Source organism: Lissotriton vulgaris, chromosome 1_1 (genome assembly GCF_964263255.1).
Source record: "Lissotriton vulgaris chromosome 1_1, aLisVul1.2, whole genome shotgun sequence".
Taxonomy (NCBI): Eukaryota; Metazoa; Chordata; class Amphibia; order Caudata; family Salamandridae; genus Lissotriton; species Lissotriton vulgaris.
The window spans coordinates 814,888,822-814,916,234 of NC_141685.1; the positions used below are offsets into that span (position 1 = coordinate 814,888,822).

General features: G+C 44.9%; 1 pseudogene; it reads right to left on the minus strand.

Moving 5' to 3' along the window:
- Positions 1–229: 229 nt before the first annotated feature.
- On the minus strand, positions 230–22,518 carry LOC147747940 (forkhead box protein F2 pseudogene; annotated as a pseudogene).
- Positions 22,519–27,413: the final 4,895 nt, after the last annotated feature.

The window sequence follows — 27,413 nt, forward strand, 5'->3', positions numbered from 1 at the left end:
TGTGAATGCATTAACAAATGGGCCCAGGAATGAATATATGGATATGTGAATTAACAAGATAATAAATGCATGCGCAAAGGAATTTGATGGCACGCGCTGTGCACCATAGTCCGGTTGCTGAAGAAGAGACCCTGTAGATAAAAAAACATTGTGCAAAAGCAAAACTATTTAACGAGACTCCTCCACCCACCTCCAGCTGTAACCTGCTTAGCTAACGGCAGCGCTCACCTTAGAGCTCATCCCTTGTGTTCTGGTTCAGGTAGCCCTGGTCCAGGGAGTAAGGGACCACCCGAGTGCAACCCCATCGCAGGAGCACCACCAGGCGGCAAGGGCTGCTGCTTCATGTAGGCTCTTCCCCGAGTAGCTCCAGTGCACCGGAGGGCTGGAATAAGGCGAGTGGCAGTCCATTGCGCTGGCCAGGGCAGGCGAGGAGGGCAGGGGACTGCTGCTGCTCTCTGGCATGTATTCTCCCCGAAGGGGCAGCTGGCCATGTAGCTGGAGCCAGGGCTAGGGGGCATGTGGTGGGTGCAGCTGATCCCCCTCTAGGCCCACGGAGTCGTAGCTCCCTGAGTGGCAACCCAGCAGGGTCTGTGCGCCTGGAAGTCGAAGGCCCCAAAACCCAGGCCGTTGACCACGCGGTACATGGCGGGCTTCAGCGCCTGGCACTTGCGCCGGAAACCACGGGGCTGCCACCGGATGGAACCCACCTCGAACATGAACTCGGAGGCTGGGTCGATGGTCCAGTAGTGGCCCTTGCCGGGCCGGCCCAGGCCCTTTGGCAGCTTGATGAAGCACTTGTTGAGGGAGAGGTTGTCACTTGTGTAGCACCGAGTTCTTCCAGCCCTGGCAGTCCCCGCGCAAGAAGGGGAAGCGCGCCTGCAGGAACTGGTAGATCTCGCCCACCGTCAGGCGCTGCACAGTCACGCTCTGGATGGCCATGACAATCAGCGCGATGTAGGAGTAGGGTGGCTTCTCCGGCCAGCGCAGGGCGGCACGCGGCTTCGGGGTGGGTGGCGGGCTCAGCAGGAGATGCTACGCTGCTTCGCCAGGGCTGCAGAGAGGTCCGCGGGGCAGGTGCTGCTGGTGCGCAGAGGCGTTTCTACCATTACGCAGGACTCGGCGGCCGCCTAGCTTTACTATCGTAGGTGCAAATAAAAAAATCTCCTTTTGCCGCTCTAGCCCTTTTGCCGCCCTAGGCAGCCGCCTAGTCTTGCCTAATGGTAGAAACGGCCCTGTTGAAGGCTATAACAATCTATGTTTGTGGGGAAACAGTCTGAACACAGCGGCCTCAGCCACACGAGTTCCGACATCGCTTAACCGCGCATATGCATGGTTAAGACAGTGCGCGGTCTAGCTGCTGCTGCTGCTGGGCGGAATCAGGAAGACCTCGCCAGGAAGAAAGTCGCGTTGAGGGAAGTAGGGCTGGAGAGGGTCGGGCTAGTTTTCAGGGCTGGGGGGGGGGGTCAGGGGTAGTTTTAGGGCTGGGGGGTCAGGGGTAGTTTTCAGGGCTGTGGAGGTCTGGGGTAGTTTTCAGCGTTGGGAGTAGTTTACAGGGCTGGGGGAAGGGTCAGGGTATTTTTATTAATTAGGGATTAGAGTATTAGGTCCAAGGGCAATGGAAGAGTTTGGGGTAGTTTTAGGGACAGCGCAGGGGATGGTAGGTGGTCGGGGTTGTGTTTGCTAAGGGACAGGGTTTTAGGCCTCAGGGTAGGAGGAGGGGAATGTGTAGTCAATGTAGTTTTTAGAGCTTAGTGGAGGGTGGGTTGTTTTTAGGGCTCAGGTAGGGGGAGTCGGGTAGTTTTTAGGTCGAGCAGACCTACCCTCAATGCGTGAGCATTGATGGTGTCTGCTTCAGACCTAATGTTACCCGTATTTGGGAATGTGGACACGAGAGGGTGCACGAGCGCAGATTTGCTCAGATTTGACCTCGTGAGCGCGCACGTCGCTGTGCCCCTCTCGTGCCTTACATTCCCGTGCTCACACAGCCAGCCCCCACACCCCTGCACACAGGCACACGTACACACAGGCAGGCACACACACAGGTGCAACACACGCAGGCACATACAAGCGCACCCGCCGTCCCCCCCCCCCCGCCGCTGCCCCCGCTTACATACACACACCAACGCGCACACACACTCCCAACCCCGCTTACCGGGCACACGCATGGCTTCCATCACGGGGGGGAGGGGGGGCGGGCACCGGCAATGTGCCCCGAGGCCCCCCCCTCACCGGGTCTGCTATACTCTTCCCCGTCTCACAGCACTCCTCAAGTTCAGTGGGCGAAGACTGCAGGCGCCGCCACTGTCACGAGCCGCAGGCGCCGCCACTGTCACGAGCCGCAGGGAACGCCAACGTGCACGCTCACGGCGTCACGCTCCTGCCCTCTCGCGTCTCTTCTGCGCTCCAGGCCGACGTGCACCAAATACAGGAAAAAAACAGAACCTCAACTGCGTGCTCCAGTTTTATTTATTTCATTTACGTACTTGTTTTCTACATGAAGTACGTTTGCTCTTATTTATTAAAACTCGGCTTGAACTTTGATATTGTTTAGCTTCTAACTGTTTTGTTAAGTGAACTCTGCTACACTCTCACCATATATCATCAAAGAGGTAAGAGTGGGGTTGGAAGGGAGAGTGGGAGGGGGTAGATCTAGCTATAAGGTCCCCACAGAAGTCCCGGGCGATGTTCTTCTTCGGTCAGGACAGAGGGATGTCGTCGACCCAGGCATACAGGTCGTGCAGCGTTTCCTCGTCGAACTGGGCTGACATTCTAGCGTTTTAGGCGCTACAAAGCGTCTTACGGCCCGAGTTTGAAAATAATGTTGATAATATAAACAAAACACCTTATGCTTGCCATGCACAATAAGCAGCAAAGTTAAATGAAAATAAGTTAAATGAAAATCCCCTGGTCCCCCGGTGACAGGCTCACTCGATAGGCGCACTTATCTGCTGCATGCAGCATGAATCCATATTGTTTGATATCTCCATGGCAACTGTCCATGAGCGGCGTCAGTGTGCGGGAGGTGCAAGGGGTGCATGGGAATTGTAGTTCCGCTCTCACATTATTTTCAAATGACTTTTAAGATAGGTCACATGACAATCAATCTTTTATAGATGAGGCGTGTTTGCAGAAGAATAGATTGTTGCCCTACCTGCCTACCATCTTCATTTCCGTAAATTAGGGACTGACTGTCATTCAGGATTGGCACTATATAAGGTTTTTGAAGTGGCAAATTATTTCCTGTTTTAAGTGCACTCCGTTTTAGAATTTGTGTGAAGTAAAATCCTCCTTTGCTTCCTTCGATCTTCTTTAGAAATGTACTGTTTAGGGCACGTAGCCCATGCAGCAAAATTAGTATTTATTTCAAATGTGCCACTTTCGTGTTTTAAACCAGTGTTGTAACCAGTGTGTCATGGTCCCTAGTGCAAGCACGTTTTGGTCGTTCGCCCCTGGTGCCATTGCGACCGCTGCACCATTGATAGCTACAATGCGTAAAATCAGTGCAAAGTACAACTGAATCAGCTGCCATGCTATGCCACTGATTAGTCCCACAACTATGTTTACATTGTATGCTTGGCTTCCACATGTCATGAGTACACAATCCAGATTTGTAATAAACTACAGTTAGTTTTGTCTAGACCAGTGCTTCCCAAACTATTTAGAACCACAACCCAAGGTTTTAGAACATTTGTGATCCACTTAGCTTTAATGGACGTGAGGTGGGGGGAGGGGGGGACGACTTTCTACTGCCAAGAATAAAATCTGATTCCTGCAATTGCGACCCCTGCTGGCTGGTGCATGGGGGAACTCTGTGCATTGTCAAGGAGTTGCTTGTGGTACCACTATCATGCACAGTCAGGTAGAACATAATCAGATTTTTAAGCCCAATGGACTTTGTTCGACTTATGCAACACAGACTAATGTATAGGTGTAGCCAGGGCTATTGGAATTATGCGATGCAGCAGCGTTTTCCCCAGAATTATGGATCTGCGCTTAATCCATCATCCGTGGAATTATCTGCCTTTTTAACAAACAAAATTGTTTCTACCCCAAACAGATCAAAATTTTGCTAAAATTATGGGGACCCGTGCTGCTGTGCAATGGTAGGTCGTTTACAAAGGTTGACTGGTCTGCTTTCAGTTGCTTATTACTGTATTTGGATGTTAAACTGGTACTAACCCATACATTGTTAACATATGAAACAAGCATTTGCAGTGCAATAGGTCTCTCATTTGCGAGAGTTGGAGCTATTGGCATTGTAAATGACACTGCCTTTTATTCATTTGTTTTGAAAACCTACAAGTGGTGCATAAACACACACTTTGTACAGTCCTTGCTTACGAGAAGCAAGGCTTGCAGTAAGGAGACTACCAGCCTTGCTTCTCATAAGCAAGGACTACAAGTACAAAGAGCTTGTTTAGGCACAGCTTGCAGGTTTTCAAACGCATAAATAAAAGGCATTGTCATTTTTTTATGCAACTTCATGGATTCCACATTTTTCATGCTTGTATTTTTCGCAGTGTTGTTTAATGTTGTTTCGACTAATGTGCACACATTCACTTACATCTGTTTTTGCTTGAAAGAATGATCCACAACCCCACACACATACAAACTCCCACCACCCACACCTACACACACACACCCCACCTCACCACCCCCACACCCCCCCACACAAACCCCCATACAATCCCTCCCACACACATCCCACACACACGCCCCACACACACTCCACACCCGCCCACCACACACACACACCCACACACACACCCACACACACACCCACACACACGCCCACACACACACCCACACACACAACCACACACACAACCCCACATACAACCCCACATAATTACACTGCACTCAATGCAACATACACTCCAAATACCACTCAGTGCCACATAATTACATGCCATATATTTACACTGCACTCAATGCAACATACACTGTAAATACCACTCAGTGCCACATAATTACACTCCACATAATTACACTGCACTCAATGCAACATACACTCCTAATACCACTCAATGCCACATAATTACATGCCACACAATTACACTCTACTGAATACAACATACACTCCACACAATACCACTCAGTGCCACATAATTATATGCTACATAATTACACTGCACTCAATGTAACATACACTCCAAATACCACTCAGTGCCACATAATTACACGTCAAATAATTACACTGCACTCAATGCAACATATACTACCAAATACCCCTCAGTGCCACATAATTACACGGCACTCAATGCAATATACACTCCAAATACCACTCAGTGCCACATAGTTATATGCAACATAATTGCACTGCACTCAATGCAACATATACTACCAAATACCACTCAGTGCCACATAATTACACAGCACTCAATGCAATATACACTCCAAATACCACTCAGTGCCACATAGTTATACGCAACATAATTACATGGCACTCAGTGCAATATACACTCCAAATACCACTTAGTGCCACATAGTTATATGCAACATAATTGCACAGCACTCAATGCAACACACACTCCATACAATACCACTCAGTGCCACATAATTATATGCTACATAATTACACAGCACTCAATGCAACATACACTCCAAACAATACCACTCAGTGCCATATAATTAAATGCTACATAAATACACTGCACTCAATGCAACATACACTCCAAATACCACTCAGTGCCACATACTTACACACCACATAATTATACTGCACTCAGTGCAATATACACTCCAAACAATACCACTCAGTGCCACATAATTACACGCCAAATAATTACACTGGACTCCATGTAACATACACTCCAAATACCACTCAGTGCCACATGATTACACTGCACTCAATGCAATATACACTCCAAATACCACTCAGTGCTACATAGTTATATGCAACATAATTAGACTGCACTCAATGCAACATACACTCCAAATACGACTCAGTGGCAGATAATTACATGCCACACAATTACACTCTACTGAATGCAACACACACTCCACACAATACCACTTAGTGCCACATTATATATTACATAATTACATAGTACTCAATGCAACATACACTCAAAAAAATACCACTCAGTGCCATATAATTAAATGCTACATAATTACACTGCACTCAGTGCAACATACACTTCAAATACCACTCCGTGCCACATAATTACACGCAACATAATTACACTCGTCTCATTGCAACGTAAATACACTCCACATAATACCACTCATTGCCATATAATTACACACCTCATACTTACACTCTACTTAATGCGACATAAATACACTCTATCTGTCTATCTATCGCGCTCACTCTATCGCCATCACTCTGTCTATTTATCACCCTCACTCTATCACCCTCCCTCTATCTATCTATCGCCCTCCTTCTATCTATCTATCACCCTCCCTCTATCTATCGCACTCACTCTATCTATCGCATCACCACAGTATCACTCAGCACCACCACAGCATCACTGAGGGCCACGACAACATCACTATGCGCTACCACTGCATCACTGAAGGCCACTGCATCACTCGTCGCCACCAAAACATCACTCTGCGCCACCACAGCATCAATCTGTGCAACCATTCAACAACAACTGGTTCAAATATGTTCTCTCAATGTTTCAAGCTTTATTACAAATGTCACAAAAAGATGTTAATATTTCACTTCTGTTCCTGGATTTTCATCACAATAAAATACAATGAACAGAATCTTCACAAAAGTTATTTACAAAAGTTTAAGCTATTGTCATTATAAATTACAATAACTTTTATTTAAGTATTAATTTTTTTTTTAACTATTGCTATTTGTAATATCAATATATCTAAGTCACGTAAATACAACACATATTACATTACAAATGCTATAGGTGTCGCATTTGCAAAAGTTAAAACTATTGGCATTGTAAATGACAAAGCTATTACATTCACTATTTTCAAAACCAACACATAAATACAAAATTTGTCATTTACAATACCAATAGCTCAAACTTTCCTAATGCGAGACCTATTGCATTGCAAATGCTTGTTTAAAATAGGGGTTTAGGTTTCAGGCCTAAGGGCAGTGGAAGGGGTTGGGGTAGTTTTAGGGTCAGCGCAGGGGGTGGAAGGGGGTCGGGTCATGTTTGTTAAGGGTTAGGAAGGGGGTCGGGTATTTGTACCTAAGGGCGAGGGGGGCAGGTTTTGAGTTTGTAGCTTTGGGCGGGGGGTCGCAACCCTATCCACGGATACCCCTTTACCATTCATGCCTTTACCACAAAATTGCGTGGTAAAGGCATGCGTGGTAAAGGAATGCGAGGTTAAGATGCATTGGTGGTTTAGGATGCGTGGTAGAAGCACGCGCGGTCTCTTCGTGGGTGATGGGGTTGCAGCGCATGTGAATGTGAGAAAGTGGGTTAAAATTGGGTGAAGAAGCAACTCATTTTTTATTCCTCTTTCTGTGCACTTTTTCACATTCACATGCACTGCAACCCCATCACCCACTAAGAGAAATAACTGTTTAACAACACAAGAACAGTACAGCGGGCTATTTGGTTGATGAAGGATATTCCATTCTATCCTTACACTTAACCTATAGTTCGCATGGTAGTAGCTCCTTAAGGAGTCCCAAATGATGAAGGGCGGTACCGAGTGGTGACTGATGGGTATCCTTACTTCACTAGGATAGGCCAGGATCAGTTAATCTCACCTTTCCTGTTCTTTAGTTTTATTTTTTGTTGAGGAGTTTGTGTTGCATCACTCAGTACGCTTGGCTTCTTTTTCAGACCCATAGACACTTATGTGTGTGTCTTCTTGAAATTCCTGATATAGAATCTGATTGCTGTTGGTGCCGGTGTCACAGGAAGCAGTTACAGAAATAAAGAAAGCAGGTGCCCGAGTTGAAGCTCTACTTCTGTAACATATTAATCAGCCTAATTTTGTGCATGTGATCAAGGCTAAGCAAGTGTGTTTTTTTTCTCATTGTTCCCATGAAAAGTTGGCTTTAATCCTTGATAGAGTTGTTTGCATCCTTGCTTTTTTCAAGCGCTAAACCTCATGTAGTGTATGTGACAAGGAGGTTGTTTCTCGTTATCTGTTAGATTGAGCTGGGCAGCTGGGAAGAGTAGTGAGCGCGGACATGTTCTGTTATTGTGTTTTTTTTAAACACTATCAGCCTGATTCATGAAAACCGAATTCTGCGAATTTTAAATTGTGATTGATAGCGAATCGCAATTTAGAATTCGTAGAACGGCATTCATCAAAATCTGCGAGAAAATAAAGCGAATCGCACGCGGCCGCAAAAAGCGTTAGCGATTTTACAAAATCGCAGAAAAATCGCTATTTCCGTCAAAATCCGTGAAGGAATTGCGATATCGCAATTTGCGAGATCGCTAAATGCGATCTCGCAAACAGCGAGATCGCAAAAACGGGAAGTCGCATTTCGAGCACAGTGATGACATCACAACCAGGAAGCAGGCAGTTCCCACCCCCATTCAGAACAGTGAGGCAGATCTCGAGGCTGCATCACACAGAGCTCCTTCCTGAACCCCTCCAAACTTCCAAATCCTTCACTTTGTGAGAGCAGCAATGGCAGAGGATGCAGCACCAGGGCCCAGTGACGCCGGGCGCAAGCGGAAGCTCAAATTTTCTGAGCAGGAGTTGGAGCACCTGATAGACGGAGTGGTTGAAAACCACCCAAAACTATTTGGTAAGGACTCCCGGAGGGTGCCTGAGGCGGAGAAACGCCGACTGTGGCTGGCGATCGGCGCAAAAGTCAGCGCTGTGGGAGTGACATACAGGTCGATCGAGGAGTTAAAAAAGAGGTGGTACGACCTCCGAGGTCGTGCCAAGGAGAGGGTGGCAGAGAGGCTGGGCGAGAGCCTGGCTACTGAAGGTGGAGACCCAACAGTCCCTCCCAACACCTCCATGGAGGACCGTGTGGAGGACACACTTGAGCCAGAGGCGTGCATAGGGGTCATCACACTGGACTCATCCCGACCCACCCAAGACAGCCAAGGTAAGTGACATGCGACTGCGACCCTGTCCCCTGACAATGGCCATGACCATATAGCCTCCCATAATCAACCCAAGTCATGCAATCCATGCACTTTAGGTCATGCCCAAAAGCATTGTGGGACATGTAGTCTGCCCACAATGTACAAGAACCCCAATGCAGCCAGACATGTCCCAAAGTACGCAATGCCACAGCCAGTCAGGGAATGTCAGCTAGCATGCATGTAGCAACTGCACGTGTGACAGATACATGCAATTAATCTACGTCCACTTCCCCTCACAGGTGGCGCTGACAACAACAGCAGCGACAGCGACAGGCTGCTCATAGACGAGGCAACAGAGGATGCAGAGGAGGTGCCAACAGCCGCACATCCTGCACCATCAGGCGCTGCACCAATCCCTGCTGCCAGACCACCACCATCTGCGCCAGCACCATCAGGCGCTGCACCAATCCCTGCTGCTAGACCACCACCATCTGCGCCAGCACCATCAGGCGCTGCAGCAATCCCTGCTGCCAGACCACCACCATCTGCGCCAGCACCATTGGCAACCGCAACACCACCACCAGCGGGACCCTCAACATCTGGTGCTGCTAGAGCGGTGACAGTGCGCACACCCACTGTGGCCAGCCAGCACAGCAGGCCTGGCAGGGATCGTCAGCAGAGCACAGCACGCAGCGGCAGGAGGGGGATGGCTGTGCGCGTGCCAGGGCTGAGCATAGAGCGCCGGATGCTGCGCATCCATCAACTGCAGGCACGACGCCAAGGGGCTATCCAACTCCAGCTCCACAACATTGGCCGCAATGTCGCAAACGTGTCTGACAGGCTAGAGCGGATGACAACTGCTATGGAGGCGAACACTGCGGCCGTCATCTCGCAGCGCAACACCGCCCGCCGCCGCCAGCTACTTACGTGGCTATCTGCGTACACGCGCTCGAACTATGTTATTGGTAATACCACTCCTAGCTCTCACGTCGCTCCCTAGCTATGCAGCAGCAGATGGTGCAATGCTGCGAGGATGTGGCGCGAGTCTTGGAGCAGGTCACCAGTGCCGTACTGGCACTTCATCCAACCGGCCCAGCCAATGGTGGTGGAGACGACACCACTGAAGGGGCCTCCAGTGTCAGCAGCCTGTCTGCCTCACAGGTTGGTGTGCTACGCCGCAGCAGCAGGCCCACTGCGGGTTCACGTGCCGTCCCAGAGGATGAGCCTGAAAGGCCATTGGGTGCCGCGCGCCGGAGGCGCACTTGACTTTACTGTACATTGGCAGGGACATGCTGATGATAGAAGCATGTCCTGTGTATGATTTAGAGCAGTATGGCGTAATACTGCTCACTTGTTAAGAATTTGAAAAAGTCATTATTATTGTGCCTTCAACAATAATATTTATTCTAGCATCGTACATCGGCCTCCTGTCATTATTTCCATTGTCATGCATTTGTGAATTGTGGGGTGAGGGGAGTGGGTGCACTAGAAACTGTTCATTGTGATGTGGTTGCGGCGTTTGTGTCCTTCAGCTGGATTCTCCCCGCGTGCATGACGCACATGTGCAGGTGGCCGGTCGTCCCTTTCCGACTCACTGCCAGAGATCTCTACAGGCATCCGTCGCTTGGTAGCAATGTTGTGTAGTATTGCACACACAGCCACAATGCGGCAGCACACATCAGGACTGTAGTACATAGCCCCACCAGTCTTGTGCAGTATGCGGAATCTGCTCTTTAGTAGCCCAAATGTCCTCTCAATGCAATTCCTTGTGCGTATGTGTGCTACATTGTAACGCCGTTGCTGTGGTGTAGCAGGGTTGAGGTATGGGGTGAGGAGGTATTCACGGAGGGCGTAGCCACTGTCACCTGCATGAGAGGAGCAGAGGGTGAGTGCCTGTGCAGCGCAGCTACTTCATCACAGTGCTACATTGTGGGCCAAGTGTACTTACCAAGTAGGTGTCCTTCACCAAAGTCTCCCCTGACCAGTCGTGTGTGGAGGTCGCTGTGCCGGAATATGAAGGAGTCATGTGTGCTCCCCGGGTACTGTGCCACTATGTCCGTGATGTATGTCTTGGCATTGCACACCATCTGGATGTTGAGGGAGTGGTAGGACTTGCGGTTGCGGTACATGTACTCCGTTTCAGCTGGTGGGCAAATGTGGATGTGGGTACAGTCAATGCATCCTATCACATGTGGGAAATGCGCAACATTGTAGAATTGATGCTTGGTCTCATCCAACTCCTGTTGGCTGATGGGAAATTTGATGTGGTGGTGTAGCTGGGTCAGCATTGCATCTAGGAAACTCCTTAGGCAGCGGGACATGGTGGGCTGGGATATCCCCCCAGCAGCAGCAACTATCCCCTGGAAGCTCCCGGAGGCCAGAAGGTGCAGGCTGCACAATACCTGGACATGGGTGGGCAGGGCATTGGTCCGCCTTGTTGGGTGCTGCATCAGGGGTCAAGGTCCTGAATTAGCTTGATGATCATTGGCCCACTCAGGCGGTACTTTGCGCATGTTTGCTCTCTGGTTTGGCCCAGCAGGGTGACCTGCTGGCGGAATATCCTCTCCTGGATCCTACGTCTCCTCCGTGCTGCTTGCTGTAGCCTTCGCCGCCTGACCACCATGTAGAGTCCTGGCATTGTGAGACTCCTAATGCTGCTGCTGCATCTCCTTAAGTGTGTTTGGTCAGGCCAGCACCTGTTACTGATTGGGAAACGGTTTTTCAAACATTTTTTTCATAGGCTTTGATGGTTACCACCTGCTTTGGGTTGTCCTTAAATTGCGCCTCGGAAAAAGCGATTTACGGGTTTTTCGCAATTTGCGATTTTTCTTGAATAGCGATTGCGATTCTATTGCGATTTCGCAATTTTATTCGCAGAATCCGTGGTTCCTCGCAATTTCCGAATCGCAAATGGGCTACTGCCGGGATTCTGCGAATAATTTTGCGATTTCGGCAATTCTGTGTTTGCGAATTCGCATTTTTCTTCTAGAATACCAATTTTGACTATTGCGCTCGCAATAGCTTTTTCGCAGCTATTGCGATCGCAATTTCGGTTCATGAATCAGGCTGTATGAGCACTGCCTTGCCTTACATGCTCTCAGTAACCATGTGATGCCTATTAACAACCTGATCCAGACAGGAGCTTTTTTGTCAATATGGCTGTTATGGTTAGCTCTTTGTGCCACTAGGCATGTTTCAAGGTGGCTTCTCGGTTCACTCCGGAAAGTGTTATTTTTCAGAGCGAAGCTAATTGGGGGTATATGGACTATACACATCTGTAGCGACATGATAATTTATATTAATTGGATTGGTGGTGCCGTTGTCCACCGCCATCTCAGTATATAATCATGGATCCTTTATTTCCAACCTTTTCTTACTTATGTGTAAGGTATACCTATGTTTACGACATGATGCCATGTCTCTTTCGCCTCTTTTCGGGCCTAGAGGATTAAACTAGAGGGACTCCATCTTGTCTCTGCCCTGACTCTCGGAGGCGCTTGTAGGTCAGGGATAGTGTTTTAGCTTTAGCTTGTTGTTCGTCAGTTAGAAACCGGTGAAGACCGGCTCTTATCGAAGGAATGTGCTTATTTCCCGGGCTCCAGACGCAACAGTAGCTGGCCACTCTGGATGAGTTGGGAGAGCAGGGCTTGGTACAGGAATTCGGTGGGAGGCAGGTTGCTGGCTGGAAATTTCCATTGAGAGAGAGCCTTCCATATTATCGAAGTGCAGTGGAGCAGAGTGTCAGTTCAGTTCCAGTAGTCGCTGTAGTCAGTACCAGTAGTTGTCCCCATGGATGTAGCAATTGTTCTCAAAGCTGCAGTTGGAGTTGGGGTTTGAAGATAGCTGGTGAATGCTGAAGAGGTGGCAGTTCCGATGAGGCATAGCAGTGCAGATGTTTTTCCGTAATTGCAGAGCAGAGTCCCGAATAAACTGAAGTAATAGCGAGAGAGGGGCCAACTCAACTGCCAAGGCCGGGATGTGCAGGACCAAGGTGGGACGTTCTCAGTTAGAGTATAATATATAACCATTTATTCTTTGCTTCCTAGGTCGTGCTTAAGTTTCTATTTGCATAAATGCTATTGCTCTTTCTACCTTATCATTATTGTGTAATAAATAGACTCCAATGATTACCAAATGCATTTGAATGTTATTTCTGAGACAGGATTAACCTTTCTTTCTAGCCAGGTGCTGACGTGTAGAAGGATGTGTAATTCCCTTCTTACAGGTAACTGATGACAGCAGAACGTGTAGTTCATGGCAAGGAATAACTTCAGATGAGAATGATTTGGCTTAACAGTTCTTGCTTGGGAGGATTGAGACCTTTCTTTACCAAATTCTCTCGGAGGGATGGGTTACTTCCCCTCTAATGGGTAGTTGCAGATATAGACGTGAGATCAGCTCTTGAGCAGGGAAGTCCAACTAATAATAGTATTATTGTCACTTTCCCCATTCTCAGGTAGGTATTTTAGGTATTGTGTTTCATAGGTCCTGAGAAGGGTGGTGGTACGTGGCGGCTGGGTGTGCTATAATTGGTAAGCTGATAACTTGGTCTAAAGATCCGGTCGCTACAGCATCTCAGGTCCTTAACAAGGCCTTACTAAAGGTGTGTAGCTCTTGCATATGTAGCGGGTGTATAGGGTAGGAGCCCCATTTTAGGTCTCGCCTGAGCCACCGCATGCGCTGCTCTGCGAGACATTTAGTTAGTGGCTTTTAGAAGTGCTACCACAGGCTTTTGCTGGCCTCAAGCTTCCTGTTAAGTGCCCGTGCGAGCCGCTATCTGTCATTCCTGTGTCCATGGTCATTAAATGCATCGCGATAACTTTCCCTTTTGCGGCCGCGTCACTTTCACGGCCACACGGCCAATGCTTGTTAACCAAATGTTATGATGATCAGTTTTCCACATCCCATAAAATGTTCATATTTGACATTGTCAAATACAAATTATTGAGCGTAAAGCTGTTAAACGCCAACTTCTATCAAGTATACCATCCACACCGAACACTAGAGATGAACTTGAAGTTCTCATGCCAAAGGGAGCTGCACCGATAGTTTGGATTGTTATAAAAACTACAACTCCCTTCCCGCACTCTACACTACGTCGGGAAACCCGCTGTCACTTCCGTAATCAATTACACTTCCATCCTACTGTACCAAGATGGCGGAGTGTCTCCCCTCAGACTTTGAGGTAATTATCCTCGGAACCGGTATGAGCATTAACAAGCGTCTAGCAATTCCGGCTGTGGGGCTTGGGGAGGGGGTGGGGGCTGCTCGATACCAAATAGGAGGGACCAAAGCTGTTGTGATGTACAGGAGCATCCAGTATCCTTGACCGCATCCTGACAGTTTCAGTGCCTGTCATACACGGGGTGTGAGCCTGTGTTTGTTAGCATGCTTGATTTTCTACTCCTTGTGATATATTTCATACAGTAACCTTGGCTCGCAATGTGCGTTCTTGAACGGTCTTTCACACTGTAACAAGGTGAGGCTGAGTGGATACGAGGAGTGGTGGACACCCGGAAATGACCCCGTAATGCCTCCTTCATTGCAGACGGACTCCTGGGATTCAGGACAGGACGAACTTGACGAAGAGGAACACGGCGCCTTTAATTGGGCGTTCACGGAGGAGAAGAACACTCCTTCTGTACACGTCAGCAACGCCGGATTGGATAAACCCCAGGAAGTACTGTTTGTGGCATGTGACATCACCCCGGAGGAGAAGGCGACGAGCGGAGTTGGAGAGCGGGCGGGAGATTGCAGCAGCGAAGGAGTATGAAGAGTTCCCGAAGAACATCCCGGAGGAGGCGGAGAAGAGTCCCACGGAGAGCCAGGAGGCCAACGACCCAGTGAGCCGCCGTGCCACTCTCCCGGGGGAGGAGCGTGGCTGTCCCAGGTACGGCGGCTTGGGTGGGAAGCAAGCGTGTGTAAATAATGTAAAAAGCCCCGTGTTTGTTCTCCCTCGTCTTTCCCAACCTCTCGTTTCCGTTACCCCGCGTTTATTCCTCACTGTCTGTAAACCCGTCCCACATCACTGACTTAAGTTAGATGCACGTTGTCACCGGTGATTCCCCCAGTCTCACTACACACGGTCCCAAGGTGCAAACCCCCAGAAGACAGTGGAACTAACGGCACCCTCTCTGTTGGTCTTCTTTTGCATGGGAAACCGGAGCCAGGGGAGTCGCCTTAATGACCAGACCTTGATGAGAAACCACGACCAGAATACCAAGAAGGAAACAACCCGAACGCCAAAACGGATCCCAGTCAGTTTGCGAAGGAAAGACTAACATTCAGAACCAGGAGAACTTTGATGTTAAAATCAAAACATGTGATTCCAATAAAACCTTCTTTACCCCCAAGACCCGGTGTCACTCTCGTCCCTGACCCGCAACCTGGTGTATCTATCATCCCTGATCCACAAGCCCAGTCCACACACACCCGTTTGGCAGTCAAGGTAGTGTTTGAAGATATTCGTGCTTGTACCTATATTAATGCTTTGTACCCCGGATACATCTTTGTTTTACCTCGTACTTCACATGTGGCATCCGATTACTGGGCTTAATGTACTACTTTTGCGTTCTCAACGTGTTGTAAGTTATGGCCAAATAGTGATGTTGTGTATAGGAGAGTGCTTACGGTATCATTGTGTTGTGGTATATTTTAAAAGACTGATTGGGAGACAGTTGTGCTTTAAGGCTCGGGACGCCGCTCTATTCCCCAAATACATCATGCCCGTGAGACAGGATTCCATACTTTACCAAATTGCAGCGATTCAGTATTTCTGCACTTGTACATATTGGCTTATCCAATGCTTACAGTCCACGGAGAATTCTGCATAACAGTGCAGGCATGGCCTCACCCACTCATGCATACTGCAGCATCAGTTTCCCAGCTGGGCTGCTTTTAACATTTTTTCTGGTTTTATGGAGTGAAGTGAGTACATCCGCAAGTGCACTTCTTGCAATGCTCATTGTTTGCAGTAGGTTTTATGTTTAATCTGGAGATCACCGGGGAAAAACAAAATCTACATCACTTGTGCATGTGCAGTACACACTCATATTGTGTCTTCTATTTCAGAACACCTGCATGAAAATGCACTAAATCCAAAAAGGTGGTGAAACCAAACAAATCTGTTCAGTCTGTAGTACGTGAGAGCACACACACTTAGGTGTGCTAAGTGCAGGAGAAATGTTTTCCTTTGTGAAAAAGTAATTTACGATTACAATCCAACCTACTGCTCCTCGTAGTATGTATAAATGGGTAGACCATTAAAAAAAATAAGTAGGGAGTAAAGGGACTGAGAACTTCTATTGACTGGTTTTACATGTACGCATGTATGAAATAAAAACAGTAGAGGAGAGTAATTTAGCATGGTAAAAGTTATATGGTGCACACTTTAGCTACCAGTGATGTTTTTAGTGCAATCCCTACTTCATTTAAACAAGGTAAAGATTAAGGCAACTAGTGTGAGTTGCAGATCTATGTTTGAAATCGATTGTTGGTTAATTCAAAGTTCTGTTGCCAAAACAAACGTAATAAAAAACGAAAGTTTCTCTTTACAATGCATTATTCACCATTAGATTTCTGTGCAGATACCAACATTAAAGAGTTATTATGTGGCATTAGTAACAACTTCTTAATAAACTGGACATTTATCAAATAAAAATTGTGAGACACTATTGTTAAAGAATGTATTATTCATGGACAATCATACTGCAAGGTGGACTACCTTGCAGTATGATTGTAAGCGTTGTTCTAATGGTGCACGCCATTCTGCTCATTTCTGTAATATGTGTAAGGTACTTTAACAATCTACAGAGGGTTGCCCATGGGGCCTGGTCGTACATGTATAGATGTGAAGCCATTGATTTAAAAGGCTATAACAGATAGATATCATTAAGGTAAATAATGACCAAACATGTTTTTTAAACAGCATTCAAGGTTTAATATTTTGCTGATCGCATTAATGTCAGAGCCACTGTGTTTCTTTTGCACTTGAATTCAACTACAAACAGATGCTAATTGTAAGAAATTAGACTATTATTTGGGTGGGCGGATGCCCATTTCAAGGAGTAATCACAACTCTTGTCAGAGTGAACCCTCAAAGTCACTAAATTAACTTGCGCCTTAACCCTGGTAGCTGTGGTACAAGAGCAGACAGCCTTAACTTACAGTAATGTGTAAAGTATTTATGCAATACCATCTGAAATGAAGTTGAAATCCAAAATAATAGAATTCCCTAACTGAATTAGCAAATAGAGTAACATTTTTAAAACAAAATGACCAAAATCCAATCAGAGGAACCAGAGATATGAATGCTAAAGCTTCAAGTAGAAATGGCACCAAGTAACAAAGCACCAGTGATAGCCAAAGATCAGTGTAGACCTGGATTTGATGTCGACCATGGTGGAGCATGGGTCAGACGCACCAACCAGGTTTGTCCTGGTCAAAAGGTTTACCTTCTGACTTACTCTTTTAAGTCCCAACCAACCATATTAGTAGACTTTAAGGTCCCTAGGACCTCAGGAGAGGCACGTAGAGACTTACAGCGTACCAGGCAGACAAACAGCAGGATCCAGGTCCATACGCCACTAGGCAGGTTGGTACTTCCAGTAAAAGGCCTCTTGCAGCTTGTTGGCTCCCTGTAGTCACACAGGAGGTCAGCCAACTGACTCTTGGAGGAGTCTATGTCTTTGTCCTGGGTACAAGAGAGAGCATGTCATGAGTGATTAATATGCAAGGTCATAAGCAGTGCATTTCGGGGGCGTAAGTTATAGTTGGCTCAGGGGACTGTAGATGCTGAATTTCACATGTTTTCAACAAGTTAAATCTGAGCTTAAGTATAACATCCCTCTAACCTTTTTTTCTGTGAATATATAATATATATATATATATATATATATATATATATATATATATATATATATATATATATATATATATATATATATATAATATTTTCCACCCCACTTTTTATGAATTAAAATATTGAGGAATGTAGCCCTTGAACATTGGTTAATGTTTTTGATCTACTGGGAGGGTTTAAGGTATTCCAGAATTGGACAGGCGCGCAACCAAGTAACCGCAGAGTATTGTAATGTTATGAGGTATCAGATTCCAGGCAAAAGGGCGGGCGGTAATCCCTCGTAACCGTTCAAAGGTGGATCACAAAATCCACACGAATTGTACCAAAACAACAAAACCCCTGCACTGGGAAATTAACAATAATGTCTGAGTGATTTCTAGTTATAGTGACATAAGTAAAATGTGCACATCGACAGTGTTTCAAAGTCAATAGATTGCAAGGTGCCGAGAAAGGAATTTCAATGAAGTAGAATTCTTGGTATAAAACACCGGTTTATTGTTCCTCTTGTACTGGCCAACTCGTGTTTCATCGCAGGGAAACAGACTGCGAATCTTCAGGGCTGGGTATAGATACAAAAGACGCATTTGTATGGTTGTTTTACATGTATGAAGTGAAAAGTGGTTGGTGAACCCTTGGTGAGAAAACTGGGCATGCCATGGAGTGACATTGTGTCAAACAAGAGTGACTTGAATTCTGTTGTACAGGTGACTTTGGTGTGGGTGAATGGTGATAATGTTTCTTTAGTGAGTATACAGATTGCGTGGATATAACTTCAACAATCTAAAGCATTACTAATTCTTAAATGCAGCCACACTGACCAGTGTGAGAAAATATAAAAAGTGGCGAAGTTGAACAAAAGTGTCTGTGTTTGTTATCGGGTACACACCCCAATGTGACTTGTAGTGACTTGTAGTGACTGTTTTAGTGAGTCCATATGAACAAATACATTTACATAAACTTTTGTGGAATATATCGATAATTTTATAAAGTAAACAAGGCAGAAGTAGATAGTACTATTGTAAATGAAGAAAGGGGGTGTCGATATATTAGAAGGATTGTATTATTTATGGACCTTGATGAGTTTCACGAAAGTAATGAATGGATAAACAGAACCCTAACGCTCATCTCATGGTATTTTGGAAAGCAAAAATGTGCTCCAAATAATAGATTGTTGTAGAGCCAAAGGGTAGTGTCAACAATTTCTATAGAGACGCTGATTATTCCGCACGCCACTGGTCACTGTGTACGCATACACGGAAAAGGAGGATATCTATGGAAAGGTGCTGTAAAGCAACACCTGTGTATCTTATCAGAACACCAACTGCAGAGTATCTCGTGTTTGTCAAAAACACGCATTACGTGCTATAGCGGTAATTATAACCCGTTTCTTAATGAGTATGGGTTGTACTGTAGGATGAAGCCAAGTTCGAGTTTTAGTACCTGACAGTGAATGAAACAGAACTACAAGACTCACCCTTTTGAAAGAAAGAACCGGAAGTGGTGATGTGGCCAACGCCCGAGAGGGCGAAATATGGGTGATGAACTTTATTCGCGTAGTTTGATGGTTCCTATGGGTATACATAATATGTATCCTATATGGTAATACACAGAGACGGTTATGTATATCGTACCAGAAAACCCCGAGAAGGGGTGGTATCTTTTAGAAGAAACCGTAGAGCAATACTCATACCTTAGTGTGGTCGTAAGGAGGCCATAACCGGGAGGAGAAGAGATTGAAGCTGTAGAGCTCAAATTAGGGTAGACAGGCGGATACACCTGTAGAGGGAGTAAAGACAAACAAACGGGTATGGTGGAATCCTCCTTCTTTCTATTTCGGTGTTTTTTAGAGAAGAGAATTGATCGGTATGAGACGCGAGATAATTTACCTGACTGGATTTGTTCCCCCTCCTGTGGTTCCCGGCGCCGTTTTTCAAAGACGGTCACCTGACAGGAAGTTGGGACGTCTTTTATGGTGTACTTCCGTTTTTTTCTCTCCCCGTTCTTAAAGAACTAGAACGGCGATGTGTTAAACTTCAAATTGAAGCTTGACTGTATTTAGAAGAAATACTATAAAACTCCATTGTGTGGAGTAAGTGGAAAACTGGTGATGGAGTTAATGGAAGAAATACTAGTTTATCAAAAAGTCGGTGTTCTGAAAGGGAATGCGGTTAGTAAGGAAACCAAGAATCAGTGAGCGGCGGTGAGACAGAAGTTAATTGAGTCGATTCCTGGTCCCAAGGATGAGAGTCTTTAGAGTTATCTGGTGTGTCAATCGGCAGACGATATAACAATAAAGTACATGATTGTAAAGAAAGGTTATTGAGTGAATATATACAGTTAAATAAACACAGTTCAAAGAAACAACAGTAAGAAAGACGTTTGTATCAACATATTAATTCTGTTGTGTTGGCATACTTTCAAAGGCATAGTGATACTTGTTGGTACAGGTTTGAGGCATAATGGTAGAGTTATGTCTTTATGTAAACATTTTTGCTATTGTTGTAATGTGGAGATGGGTATATAGCATTGTAAATGTCTATATTGTCTTGTCACAGTTTAGTTACCTAAGAAATATTGCATCTCAGGGTCGTAGTTCAGACCGAATTCTATGCTGCGAAGACGCATAATCCAAGTCGCTTCTTTGCGTCTTAGAGCCAGCTCTCGGTTTCCACCCCTTATGTGGATGGGTACTGTTTCAATGCCATAGAAACAGATGTGGAAATCTTCAATGGTGGATTGACATTTGGCTACATGTATGGCAACAGGATACTTAGGGTCTTGTTTTTGTATAGCTCTCATGTGTTCAGAGATCCTGTCCTTTAGACACCTTATTGTGCTGCCCACATACTGTTTCCCGCATTGACACTCAATTATGTATATTACATATTTCGTAGTGCAGTTGATATTCACTCTGATGTCATATGTGTCTCCATTTGGTCCATTGAATTTCGTTGTCTTATGTTTAGCCCATTTGCACATTACACAAAAGCCGCATTTGAAGAACCCCTTGCTGCGTTGTGTCAGCCAGTCCGGAGTTGTGTCTGTTCGTGGAACAGTGGGACTGAGTCTGTTTCTCAAAGTTCTTCCTCTACGGAAAGTTATTTGGGGAGTCGGAGGAATTATATCCTTAAGTACTGAATCATTTTTTAGCAGACTCAAGTGTTTGGTCATACTGGTGCGAATTGATTTGTGTAGACTATTGAATTCAGTGATCATCCTCACTGTAGAGTCTTTCGCCTTGTTAGAGTTGTTGCATTTAAGTGTCTCTGGTCTTGTAATTTTAGTTAGTCTCTTTTTGGCTGTGGACAGGATGGATTGGGGATATCCACGTCTTTCGAATCTCCGTTCCATGTCTTGTAAGGTATCTGCCAGGTCGCTCTCCTTGCTGCAGTTTCTCCTGGCTCTGAGAAATTCACCAAACGGTATGGATCTGATCTGGTGTGGCAGATGATAACTGTCAGCTCGAAGAATGGCGTTACATGACGTGGGCTTCCTATATAGTTTACTGTGTAATTTATTGTCGAGAACGTAGAATTCTAAGTCCAGAAACTCCATTTTGGTTTTACTGGACTTCATGGTAAAGTTCAATTCCCAGTCGTTGTGGTTAAGGTGATCAAAGAAGCTTTGGAGTAGTTCATCCGAGCCTGTCCAGAGTAAGATGCAGTCATCAATATAACGTCCCCAAAATAGTATGGAGTCGGTATATTTACTGCCTTTTGTGCCCCAGATGTGGTCAGTTTCAAAAGCACCCATGAACAGATTGGCAAAAGATGGCGAGAACTTGGAGCCCATGGCTACTCCACGTTTTTGTCGATACCAGTTTTTTTGAAACATAAAGAAGTTGTTGTTAAGAATTAGGGTCATCATGGATGTTAACATTTGGGTATGGGCCCACAGGGATGCCGGTCTATTGGATAGAACCTGTGTTACAGCCTCTATACCTAGGACAGGATTGATGCTCGTATAGAGGGCAACCACATCCATTGTCACTATGGTGGTGTTTGGTTGCCATTCTAGGTCACTTAGTACACTCAGTATATGTTTGGAGTCCTGAATAAATGAGGGTAGGTTTTTAACCAGTGGGCCTAGAAATAAATCCACATATTCTGCCAGTCTCTCAGTGGGGCCCCCTATGCCAGAGACAATGGGTCTGCCTGGTGGGAAGGGGAGATCTTTGTGGATTTTGGGGAGGGTGTATAGCCATGGAAATGTCGGTTTGAGTACTTTAAGGTACAGGTATTCATCTTCATTCAGAAGGCCATCTTCTTTCCATTTGTGTAGGTGGTTGTTGATGGATGTTGTTAAGGTGCCCATGGGGTTAAGTGTGATCGGTTCATAACAAGAGGTGTCTGCTAATTGACTTAGTACTTCGTTGTTATAGTCGTCTGCATTCATGATCACAATGTTCCCTCCTTTATCCGCTTCACGGATCACAATGGTGGAAGTCTGTGTGAGTGTAGCGAGGGCAAGACGCTCTCCTTTGGTGAGGTTGTCTTTAAAGGTAAATGTTTCATTGAGTTTTTTCGTGTTAATTCTGTTGATGTCATCGAGAACTCGCTTGTAGAAAGTGTCAATGTTGTTACCACCTGGTAGTGTTGGTGTCCAAGTGGATTTGCTTTTCAAACCACTAACAACCCCCAGATCTGTGTCTATGTTCAGTTCTTCTAAGAGTTGTCCCATCTCTAGGGGGCTGTCTTCGCATTCAGTAATAGATAACAATAGGTGAATTGCTTGTATATCTTTTATTGTAGTCACATTATCTGTTAAAACATCAGGAATATTTTTAACATTTTTAGTGTTGGTAGTTTTTCCAGCAAAATACTTTTTTAATTTGAGGCTCCGTACAAATTTAAAGAGGTCTATTTTCGTTTGGCATGTGTCTCCTGTTGAGTAGGGGTTGAAATTAAGGCCCTTAGAAAGGAGATTAGTCATATCGGGAGTTAGTGGAAAAGAGGAAAGGTTAACTACTTGGACTTCATTGTGTTCGGTCCCTATTTCCTTGCTGTTCCTGACCTCAGTTTTTTTCTTTAGTCTTCGTTTGCCACCCCTACTGCCTCTGTGGGTCTTTGATCTGTTGTATCTCGTTGGGGTTGGGTCTTGTTCCCTTTGCGCATCCGTTCTAGCTCCACTAAAAAAGGGGTACTGTTGGTATCTTGTAAGTCCCGTTCAGGTTCGCTTACACCTGCAGAATTTAGGGATGCATTACTGGATGAGACAGAGCTTGGGGCGGATGAGATGTTGCCACTTTTTTTGGGGTTATTAGGCCGAATTAGAGAGTCGTATTTGCGATCATAAGTAAAAATTCGACCATTACGGTAATCTGCGTCATCTCTTTTTATTTGCCTGGCCTTCCTGTTTTTTATTTCTTCCTGATGTTTAAATAATACCTCATCCAAAATGGTGTAATTTTTTACGGTGGGTTCAGGTAGGTTAAGGTCTTTTATTTCTTGCTCTAGTATCGCAATTTCCCCCAGTAGTTTACTGGATTTGCGATCCGCACTTTCTATCAGAATGTCCATAAGGGCAAAAGAGTTATTAGTTATGGAATCTTCCCATTTTTTCACTAGATCTAGATCGAGATCATCATATGTCGGGAAGGTATTGGAGCGCAAGCCTCTCGGTATCTGTTTTAGACGCATATATTGTTTCAAAGTCGTAGAGTCCCACCAGCGTGAGTTCTCTTGTTTTTTGAGTCTCTCTAATTAGTAGACTTTAAGGTCCCTAGGACCTCAGGAGAGGCACGTAGAGACTTACAGCGTACCAGGCAGACAAACAGCAGGATCCAGGTCCATACGCCACTAGGCAGGTTGGTACTTCCAGTAAAAGGCCTCTTGCAGCTTGTTGGCTCCCTGTAGTCACACAGGAGGTCAGCCAACTGACTCTTGGAGGAGTCTATGTCTTTATCCTGGGTACAAGAGAGAGCATGTCATGAGTGATTAATATGCAAGGTCATAAGCAGTGCATTTCGGGGGCGTAAGTTATAGTTGGCTCAGGGGACTGTAGCTGCTGAATTTCACAGGTTTTCAACAAGTTAAATCTGAGCTTAAGTATAACATCCCTCTAACCTTTTCTTCTGTGAATATCATATATATATACATATATATATATATATATATATATATATATATATATATATATATATATATATATATATATATATATATATATATATATATATATATATATATAATATTTTCCACCCCACTTTTTATGAATTAAAATATTGAGGAATGTAGCCCTTGAACATTGGTTAATGTTTTAACTGCTTATTTTCTTGAGATCGCACCACTCAGGGGAAACAATTTAACTCATGGTGAGGTGGCAAGCATCCCTTATAACAAAGCCGGAATCACGCTGCGCCTTTACAACACTGGCAAAGGAACAAATGCGTCATTATCACTCATTTGTTTAGCACGCATGTCGTTACAATGACTTGCTTTAGGGCGGCGCAAGGTGGAGTGGTGTTGGATTTTAAGTCCTTCACCTTCCCTACTGTTGCGCACACTGGAGTTGAATAGTAAACAATACTATTCCAAAGTCGAGCGCCCCCTTAAGGAAAGTCATTGTAACGACTTGCGTGCTAAAGGGACGCATTGTAACGACACGTTTGTTCTAATGCCGGTGTTGTAAAGGCATGAATGCTAAATGCATCCTGGATTCTGTCATACAACCAGATGAGATAGGAGGTGGTGGTAAAGGGTCTCAATGAAGTTGTGTAGGAAGGGCGCACATGCACAGTTACCTAGCCAGGCACTTTTTTTTAAAGAACTGAGGAAGCACTTGTCTGCTCTCGCCACACTGTGATAACATTCCCATGGTTTAAGAAAACACATCCCCACAGTTTGAGAAAAAGTGACAGTTGGATAAAGACCTTTTTAATGAGAACCAAAAGACAGAAATCCAGAAGCAGAAGTCTTGGGGACCCGAAGAAAGCTATTTTGTTTTGGAAACGGTTTTTGGTGGACCTCCTGCTTTAAGCATTTATGGACTCTTTGTTTAGAATAGTGTGCTCGCCTACTTAGGTTGGCAAGAAATCAGACTCAAAAAAATATGCAAGTAAAATAACACATGTGGCTAATACCGTGAAGTGGATTTTAGGCATAGCTGGTACAAGCTTTGCGGTATTGTCATCCAAAGTCTTTGCTTAATGCTTTCATTCCAGAAGACAGAGAGCTTCCAAGATTTTGAGACCAATAAAAAAAAAAAGATTTTATGCAGCATTTAAATGCAAGAGACAGATTGTTCGAACTTTGCAGCCAAAGGGCAGTGCTGGTATATGACGAGTGAAGAATGGGGGACTCGAATATACTTGTAAAGTGGAGATGAAGGTGACTGTAGAGCAATACATTATTGTGTATCTCCTAAACAAAACTAAAGATTTGTTTTATCTTTTGCTTCATTTTAGCTTAAAAAAAACATATTTTCTCAAATACATAGGAAATTAATTCGAAAATCTTTCATAAAAACGTTTTGCATTACACAATAATAATACGACAATTTGCTGCTTTAAAAAGTACTTCCAGAATCATACAACTCCAAACTTGAATTGCAATTCCATTCATACAAATTTTTCAGAGATGTCAAACAAGTTTAACAAATTGCTATATCAATAACCTGTTGACCCAAATTCTTTAAGCCACTCAAAAGGTCTAACAATTTAACATCGCATTATAAGCACACTCCCTGGGTCAATCTCCAAGTGGCAGGCAGTGGTTTCAACCCTTTATTTATGGTGATGTGCTTGTCTTGCAAGGTTATGTGTGTGCCCTACCAACCTGCTGTGTTAGGTTTTATGAGAATGTTGTATTTGTTAGAAAGAAATGGTTCTATTCTCAGCCTCTTCTAAACATTCTTGATTCTGAGCACATCACTTAACCTAGCCTTGTGTAAAAAAACAATATATGTAACTAGTCTGGTTCACTTGTAGAGTGCTGCATTGTCCGCGGACCATGTTCATGCTATATAAAACTGCAAAAAAAAAATTACAAAAGTAACTTCGTATGTGAATCCTCTGGCGAATCTTACTTTTTCTGTGGATCAGCATCTGCCTAATTCTGATGAAGAAAAGAAAAACAAGCGTTTGCAATGCAATAGGTGTCACATTTGCGAGAGTTTAAGCTATTGGCATTGTAAATGACAATGCCTTTTATTTATCTGTTTTGCTATTTAACACCTAACTAAAAGGCATTTTCATTTACAATGCCAACAGCTCAAACTCTAGCAAATGCAAGACCAATTCAAAGAAGCGGCAGCCATTGTCCCAACTGATCGGAAAGTGAAAGCGTGCATTATGTGCTGAATGTTACAGGAAAGCATGTCATGCCTGCAGTAGGAGAAAGTAATTACAGAAAATAGTGCTTACAGACTAAATAAGGCCTACAGTGTAACAACTGAAGTAAAAAGCGCCAGTCCTCATGGGAGGTTACAAATGAAGACATGGCCGTTCTAAGGAGAGACTAACAAGCCTATTAATGAATCAGAAGCCTGCATTTACGAAGGACGATGACACAAGCCAATGGCAAATATGGGCGGACCGCGGATGGGGCTTCTATTCCATGCTCCAATACAGCATGCCTCAAAGCAGCACATGCGCTGCCCAAGCTCGACCTAAACAGCTAACAGCAAGCAGTACATGCAGCAGTGGAGGAACCGCTCCAAGATTAACGCCCTGCACTCAAGTCAGGGCAGTTACTCCCACAACTAACCTAATTGATTCAGAGGTTGGCCAATCAGTTTGGTGAAACAGCAACAATCTGATTGGCCACTGTTTTATCTTCATAACATGTTTCTATGACAGTACCATCTGATTCGCTATCAGCAGCCCATCAAGCTCGTTGTGGTTAATCTGCGCCTTCCTGGATCATGTTTTGCAGTCAAGCGCGGTGTGTTAGTTCTCAACTCATGCAGCTTTCAATATTTGGGTACAAAATCTGAACTGTACCCTAGTTCACCAGCAGAGCGGGTATTGGCAGTTTTTCATACCAATTTCCATAGTGGATAAAATAAAATTGGAGGATGTTGCCAATTTTGACTTCCCACGAAACTTTTCATTTAAAAAAGTAATCTGAGACCTGGGGCCAGATGTACGACCACCAAAAATAGCGACTCGCAAATAGCGAAAATTAGCGAGTTGCTATTAGCGAGTCAATATTCGCTACCTACCAACACCTCCGCCAACTAAATTGTGAGTCGCTGTTGACTCGCAACGCTCTTTGGGACAATCGCTAATAGTGATTCACAATCGTCTCGCAAATAGACCCGTATAAACATAATTTTTGAATGCGCAATTTGCGAGTGTGCGTGAAAATCACAATAAAGCACTCTCAAACAGCTAAAATTTAATTTAAAAAAAGTTAATCTTCCTGGTTATGTTGAAGGACCCTCAATCAGAAAGTGGTACCCAAATCACCTCCTGATCACAATCAAGCACACGTACTGGTGCAGTAGCATAGTGAGACACTGCTGAGAGAGCAAAGATGACCAGCAAGCATACCACCAAGGGCACCAAGCTGAAGTTCGCAGAAAAAGAACTCTAGATAATAACAGAAGAATGCTGCAATCATCACGAGGAATTA